The sequence below is a fragment of the Triticum dicoccoides genome, chromosome 1B, assembly GCF_002162155.2.
Source record: "Triticum dicoccoides isolate Atlit2015 ecotype Zavitan chromosome 1B, WEW_v2.0, whole genome shotgun sequence".
NCBI lineage: Eukaryota > Viridiplantae > Streptophyta > Magnoliopsida > Poales > Poaceae > Triticum > Triticum dicoccoides.
The window spans coordinates 554,878,645-554,886,762 of record NC_041381.1 but is presented as its reverse complement, the minus strand read 5'-3'; the positions used below and the strand labels follow the sequence as shown (position 1 = coordinate 554,886,762).

Here is an 8,118-nt window from a genome sequence, read left to right as displayed (position 1 = left end):
CACCCGGGCCTCCCTCTCCTCCTTCCCCGCCGCTGCCCGGCCTCCTCCCCACCCGCGCCTCCCTCTCCTTCTTCCCCGCTGCCACCCAGACTCCTCCCTTCACGCCCTTCTCCTTCCAACCCTCCGATCAGGTGCCGCTCTCTAATTCATGTTATTGTGATTTGGAACAATTTGTGTTTTGGGGGGCTTCAATTTGGTGCTTCCCCTTTCCATGTGCAGAGAAAAGGAGAAGAAGGGGTTGGATGAGCAAGAAGCAGAAGGACTAGAACAAGAAGAAGGGAAGGGAGGTGGGGCCATATGCATGTCCATGGAGGTCTGTCCCCCTCTCCTCCTATCTTCTCTTTCAGTCTTTCCTTGTACTGCAGCATCCCTTAATCCCCTTTGATTCTCCTGTGTCCATGGGATCTGTCCCCCTCTCCTCCTCTCTTCTCTTTTAGTCTTTCCTTGTACTGCAGCAGCCCTTAATCCCCTTTGATTCTCCTGTGTCCATGGCGTCCCGGAGAATCAAGGTGTGGTGTGTTTCTGCTACTCCCTACACTGCTTGATGTTACTATTCCTCCATTCAAAGCAAGGGATGTGCTGCTGCTACTTCTGTTGCTATGTCTTGCTTTAATTGCTAACTTCAGTGTATTAACACGTTATTATATGCTGGGTTCTACTGTTGGTACTGTTAAACAAATGTAACACTGCATCTTATGAATGCTCTCAGTCTCAGTCTCAGATGGCGATGCTAATTAGCAGCCCATAGATGCATATCACCAATCCACCTTTTTATCTAGATGCAGTGTGTGTAAATGCTTACTTGCGGCCTTTTTCAGAATGGGTGGGTTAGATGGATGTGGTACATTTGAATTCAGATGTATATGTACCATTGCAGGTTCAGGAACTTTTCCATAATATGGTCCTGATCTAGACTTCATGCTTTATGTAGTTTCGGGTTTGCATTTTGAATTACTGATTTTTTTATGTGAGTACATACATTACAATGTCCTGTTACCGTAGCAGGACCTTTTATTTGACCAGTTTTCTTCAAGTCGTGTAATTAGTAAAAGAAATGCCATTGACACTACTAGCTCAAAATGGACTCTTTTTTTAACGGAATTCAGGGTGGACCTCATTTACTGTTTGTGGAAAACTACGGCGGTTGGTGAAAGTGCAAAAGGTGACCTCATAGTTTTCATGGTGTGTTGTTAATGTGGTTTTTGCTCAACCCACATGTTTATGGTAGCTATTATGCAAGTTGGCCATGCTGGTACTCTGGACCCTATGGCCACTGGATTGTTGATTGTTTGTGTGGGCAAAGCAACCAAAGTTGTTGATAGGTACGTACTTTCTTATCTTCTCTTTTCGGGGAAACCGTGAGGGTTGCTGGAACAATCTTCCTTTCAATTATCACATTTCAATTTCAAGTTATTCTTGATTGTTATGACTTGGAATAATATCATCTGCATTCCGAAGAACTGGACTGATGACATCGTACTTGTCTCCCCTGCACTAGCATTTTGTTAACTTAAAGCTTATTTCCTGACCCAATGTTTTCGTGATTTGAAGATATCAAGGCATGTTTAAAGGCTATAGTGGTGTTTTCCGGCTTGGGGAAGCAACATCAACCTGGGATGCAAATTCACCAGTATATATCTTAATATCTTTACAATGATCTGCTGAGCATTCTTCTATCATAGGAACTATCAAATGGGTCTACTTTTGACTTATATGATCTGAATCATATGAGGAAGTATAATGGAATACCAACTTATTAATGCATTTTTGCTGTTGATGCAGGAGTGTAGCAGCCTCGACGCAGCGACTGAGTCACTCCTGAATGTGCGGAGAAGCAGTGCCGCCTAGCCGGCGAAGTGGCTGATAGCGGGAAGTCTGCCATCGATCACAGCAATATCCACAGTCGAGAAGCAGAGTATGCTTCCTGTTCCGATGCTGAGATCTCAGTTCGCCGCCGCCGCTCCCTCTGTCCTTCATCAGTCCCTCCTTCCTCAAGGCCGACGCCTCCCCGGACGAAGCGGGCGGTTGCCCTCCTTGAATTCAACACTGACCGTCCCGTGCCTTTTTCCTCCGTTTACCCGGGGCTGTGGGGGCTTCATGCAGGTACCTACAACGTCTATATTTGTGTTTATTTTTTTGCATCTCAAGCTGATGAAATGAACCGTAGCAGAACTGTGTAGGTTGTGTTGAATCTTTTTTTTGTGGGATGGGTTGTGTTTAATCTGTGATGGCTAGGACTCTTGTAATTTTTGCGAGCTAGCATTCTAGGCCGGTGGGTGGGTTATAGACTGACAACATACGCTGGAGTAGCGGTTCTTGGCTGAAAGCTAGGTTTTATTTAGGGATTCGTGATTATTGGTTGTTCCATAATTGAAGATTGATAACAAATTTGATGGCTTTCCCTCTTTACGACTAGAGGGTTTTTGTTCGTAAAAGGCTGCAATTTTTGTCCATCTCTATACAAATTGTCTATTCTATGTTCTTCATCTATCTCCCCAACTGGAAGCAGAGTTGTTTATTACAAGATTTTACTTTTTATGCTCTGTTCTTGAATCTTGCGTTAAAGTCTTTATGCTCTGTTCTCAAATTAGGTTGCCCCTGCCGTGTATATAAATGTGATGCTTCCTTCCATGACTAAACAAGTAGATGTTTGGTGAAACCTTTATAGTCTTGCATTGTTAAATTAGTTTATGTGTTTTGCTATGGTCAATTCCTATGTATGTATTGTTTTGTTTCTCTGGTTTTAACTTATGTATGCTGATGCAGTGAGAGCTCGGTGTCGTGTCCGCCTGCTGAACGGCAAGCTGGAGCTGCAGGTCGCTGAACAAGGTGGTCCTACTGTGAGGATCTCATCTCTCACTCTATGTGTGTATCCCTCAGTCCCGTTCCCCTTTATGGTAATCATTCATGCCTGTAGGGATCACTAAGATTTTTCTTGGTTTTGTAGTTATGGATTGTTGTGATTGTTACTGCAATAGTGGATCATATATATACACTTGGCAACTCAGTTTAGGATATCGCTTGGTAAATGCTAATTGTTATTGCAATTGTGGATCATATATATACACTTGGCAAGTCTATTTAGGATATCGCTTGGTAAATGGTGGTTGTTACTGCAGTAGTGGATCATATATATATACACCATATATATACTAATTGTTGACTGGTTCTTCCATTTTGGTGGCAACCTTGCTGTTCCGTGCACTATTGGCTGTTGTTTTTACTGTTCGGTTCATGAATTAAAGCACGCTATGCATTATTCACTCTTAATTGTTTTCTGTTGATCCATGTTTATTTTTTGTTCATCATATGTACCTCTGTTTGAGGCTGTTGCGGCCTACTGTCGATTGCCATTTCATTTTTACCTTCGAGAAGTGGTTGCTGACGGTTCTGTCATTGGAGGAGTTGAGGTAGATAATTTTGTTAGTAATCGCGTTGTGCGGTCTAGGACATGATTTATCTGGGAAGAAACATTGGACAGGGTTGTTCTTTGTTTGATCAAGCCGTTTTCAGGCGGTGAGCTTCTTACAAGGACTGTACGGATTTGTCGTTGTATACTACAACTACGAGAGCATGTTAGCTTATAGGGATGTTGCCCAGTCGGCTATGGTGGTTGCGAGTGCGCTTGCCCACTCCGCCTGGCGTGCGGTGCATGCCGGTTAACAGGGAAATGTCATAGGTATCAATGTGAGTGTTCCTCTGCCATTACTTTATTCAGAGTTAGTCAACTTTGCGTGTAAGTTCTTGGTCCCTTCTAGACCTGTCTTAGATAAGGTGTGTCCAAGTCATTGCACTATGCCTCTGGGTGCCTCTTGTTATAAACACTTGCGCCTGTTAATGGATGCTTGCTAATTTATTTCATTCTGCTATGACCAGAGCTCCTGCTTTTTGTGCCCATTGTCTTTCTTAGGGATTCTAAAGCCACAAGGATACAAAATAAATCTGATGATCATTTATTCACACTGACGATAATAACATTTCTACTATAATTTCGTTGACTGTATAGATTTCCTTCTAAACTATAAGATCCATGTCTATTTACATGAGCGAGCTATCTTAACTGCAACCATTTATGTGGCTGTCAAAAGTCAATATTTTTTATCCTGTCAAATGGTCCCTCAGCACAGACGAGAGTATTTGAGCTCTGATTCAATGGCTAATTCCGATGATGATGTTGAAAGAAAGCACTGTGTTACATCCACATGAGTTTTGAATGCTATTTCTATAATCAATTTTCTTGAACATAAAGTATTCTTATAATCAGCGAGCTTGCCGATTGTACATTCAACCTATTATTATGATGTGTTCTCATATAGGAGAGGTTGTTTGCATACCAGATATAATTGATGCTTTAGAAAACCAAATGGCCTTTCACTTTGAAAAGTCGAGAATTTCCTGTCCGACTATGTTATTCCATGACAATAAATATGAACCAGGGCTAGACATTGTCCTTTGTTGGAATCTATATCTGAAATACCATGTTCTATCCATGGACAGTTGTATGTGTAGTGTCGCTGGTCATATCGAAAATATCCCTAAAATTACTTATGAAAGATTAAGATGGAAAATGTATGGAGACTCGGAACATTTTTCCCCAAGGTTTATGCCTCAACTATCCCCTTTTAAGTTTATCGACATGGCCCTATAATAATTAGTAGTAGCCTGCGTTGTATTGTCTTTAACAGTATATCCTAAGATACATAATTTCTTTTTCTTTTTTTTCTCTTTGGCTACAGAATTTTATTGCTCTTCTTTTGCACATACATGTGATGTGGTACATTCCTTCTCTTCATTTAAGAAATTACTTTAGTATACTTCATGTTGTATTGTTATTCTCTATGATCATTAGATTTTCATTGTGCATTGTTATCCTCTGTCATTAGATAGTGTATCGTAGCCTGTTTTCCTGATGTTTATTTGAATATGTTTTCTTTTATCCACAGATGAAGCCCATCCATTTGTCTATTCTTCGTCAGGGTCACAAAGTCTGTGCCAGGATTCTTTCCTTTATAAATATGAAAGCGGGTTGTACGATCTATTCACAGACTTGCTCGACTGCTTTGTAGCCCAACTGATTATGTACTCTTGATCGTCCTGATGGAATCTATCAACTCCATTGTGAATCATCTCTTTATATTAAGCCAGTACTCGCTATGCTAGAATGATAGATGATATAGTAAATACATCTTTTCTTTTTACAAGGCTCATATCATAAGGAATGTCGTGTCCTGTGAACCAAGTTCAGTACATTGTCTATTAAATATATTCCTGTTTCTTGTTCAGAATGTGATGCTCCAGTTCAAATAATCAGTAGTGCATATTTTGGCTGATATTTCTACTACAGAGCATTTGGTGGCGATGGATAAGTGTTGGATGGGTTGGGTTTCTTGTTTGAAATATCATAGCCTTTAAGAAGTGTTTAACATATTTTAAAAATATTACTATAATTTTGAAATATGTTCACATGTTTCAAAAATGTTCGTTCAATTTTAGAAGTGTCCGCACATCTATGTCCCACTCCTACCATATTCTCCACTGCATGTTATCCATTATGATTGCATATATTAAACTTGGATTAATATTGACTTAATATTACCTGTTTCGATTTCGAAAACGTTGGGACCGGCATCCTCGCGTCAGGGCGCGAACCCGATCTAGTGTAGTCCTATAGTCCTATCAATTCATCCAGGAAAGCTCAGGTGACTGGACATGCACATGAGACCCATCCATGCATACATGCTCATCAACTGCATGCACCTCATGCAAAATTAAAAAGAGAAGCCATCGGCATGCATGCATGTATCAGACCATGCAACACGTTCACACGTTCGAGACGTAGCGGGTTGATGAGCATGCATGCAAACTCCTTTTTACCGGTGGCGGGATGTACCGGCGAACCATTCGCCATTGGTGTAGTATGTGATTCGTACTGTTGGATGGCCCACAACTTTGTATCTCAGAGCATCTTCAGCCATTGACCCCTCAGGAAGCGTTAAAAATCGTCCCCTGAGGGTGCACCGGCGTTAAACCGCGTGCTAGAGCGTTATGCCCCGCAGTCGTGACGCCCATATATTTTTGAAAATTTTAAACACGGCACAAACACGGCGCAAATTCAATGCAAACTTCGACGAGTTCCTCACAATTTATACATATTTTACAAAAAAGAAAAAATAAACTACTAGGCTGCTCCTCGCCGCCCGCCGCCCGTCCTTACAGTTCTACATGCCGAGGAGGCTGTAGAACTGCGTGTAGTCACCGCCGCCGCCGTCGTCGTCGTCGTCGCCGCCGCCTCGACCACCGCCGTCCCTGCTGCATCCCTCCCCCGGTTGGCGCGGCGGGTTGGACGGTCCGGGGGCGTCCTCGTCGTCGTCGCTGTCGAGGATCACGACGCTGTGCTCGTCCTCGCGCCCACGTTTGCGGGTTTCTATCTCCTCCAGGGCCCGGCGCTGCCAGACCATCTCGTCGCAAAGGTAGTCGTCCCGCGCCCACAGTAGGGCGTCCTCGTCGGAGAAGCCGCGCCGGGCTATCTCCTCGTACTCCGCGGGGAGGCCGGGCTCCGGCTTGGGCTCGACGAGGACGAAGCGGCCAGAGGAGGGGTGGAGTCACCGATGCGAACGCCGGAGCTGCGGGTGCGCCCGCTGACAGGCGTGTCCTGGGGTTCCGGCTTGACGGGGCGGAGGCAGGGAGAGCCGGACGAGCGGCCGGACGAGGAGGAGGACGCCCCGGGCCGCTCCATGCGCCTCGGCGTCCACAAGCTCCCACGTCGGCGAGAGAAGGACGGGGGAGCGGGGTACTCGAGGCGCGGCGTGTTGCCTCCCTCTATGTACTCGAGGACGGCCTCCAGCATGCGGCCGGGCATGCCCCACCACCGGCGCCGCCCCTCGGAGTTGAGCCTGCTAGAGGGTACGACGCCGTTCGCTGTCTCGGGCTGTTCGGCGTGGTGGCGGCGAAAGTAGGGCTTCCAGAGCGGGCTGTCGGGGGGTGTACCGCGGGCCTTCCCTCGCCTCCCGCGGCAGGGACGCGCGTATACGTGCGATCTCCGCACGTGCGCCGTCCCGGTGGGTGGTGGTGGCACCGGCACGCCGCCGGCGCTGATCCTCCACGCCCCAGGCACCCGCATGTCCGGTGGGACCGGGTACTCGGCCTCGAAAAGGAGGCGAGCCTCGTCCTCATGAAGATGGCGCCGGCCGAAGCCGTTCGCCGCCGCGCTGTCGCCTGGGAAGCGCTCGGCCATTCTTTTGAACTGGAGACGACGAGAGGAGGGAAGGGAGGAAGGGGAGAAATGGCGCGTCGGCGGTGGAGGTGCGTGTATCCGCCGCGCTGGGGTCGGCTTATATAGGCGGAGGCGCCGCATAGTACACGTGGCCACCGCGTTACGCGTGGCGGGTGAGGGGACGCGAGTCGCCCGGCCTTCACTGCGCCGCCCGTGAGGCATCAATGGAGGATGACCGGTGCGGTAGCGCCGCAGCTTTGGCATTGATTCGCCGCGGGAAACGAGGCGATGAGAATGACGAAGCGGTGAGAAGAGAGGCGAGTCGCTGGCCAGGAGGGCCCGTGGCTCTTTCGCGCCAAAAAAGATTCGTCCGGCGCCCCCGAGCGCCTCCCAGCGCGCCGGGTTCGGGTTGGATCTGCCGGCGCCAATTTCGACCCGAGCCGGCGAAAACTGGGCCCTTGGGGACGCGACTGGGCTGATTTTTTGACGCCGGCGGCCGAAAATTCACCTGAAGTGAAGGAAATATGCTCTAGAGGCAATAATAAAGTTATTATTTATTTCCTTATTTCATGATAAATGTTTATTATTCATGCTAGAATTGTATTAAGCGGAAACATAATACATGTGTGAATACATAGACAAACATAGTGTCACTAGTATGCCTCTACTTGACTAGCTCGTGAATCAAAGATGGTTAAGTTTCCTAGCCATAGACATGAGTTGTCATTTGATTAACGGGATCACATCATTAGGAGAATGATGTGATTGACATGACCCATTCCGTTAGCCTAGCACTTGATCGTTTAGTATGTTGCTATTGCTTTCTTCATGACTTATACATGTTCCTGTAACTATGAGATTATGCAACTCCCGTTTAGCGGAGGAACACTTTGGGTGCTACCAAA

General features: G+C 46.3%; 2 long non-coding RNA genes across 2 annotated transcripts; both read left to right on the top strand.

Annotated features, from left to right (window-relative positions):
• The first annotated feature begins 19 nt into the window (after positions 1-19).
• Positions 20-1,150, top strand: LOC119308338. The gene is made up of 3 exons (XR_005150055.1): positions 20-131; positions 220-313; positions 1,107-1,150. It is a non-coding gene; the product is annotated as an uncharacterized LOC119308338 (long non-coding RNA).
• Positions 1,151-1,234: 84 nt separating this feature from the next.
• On the top strand, positions 1,235-5,270 carry LOC119308334. The gene is made up of 5 exons (XR_005150053.1): positions 1,235-1,322; positions 1,552-1,630; positions 1,783-2,103; positions 2,767-2,897; positions 4,944-5,270. It is a non-coding gene; the product is annotated as an uncharacterized LOC119308334 (long non-coding RNA).
• The last annotated feature ends 2,848 nt before the right edge of the window (positions 5,271-8,118 follow it).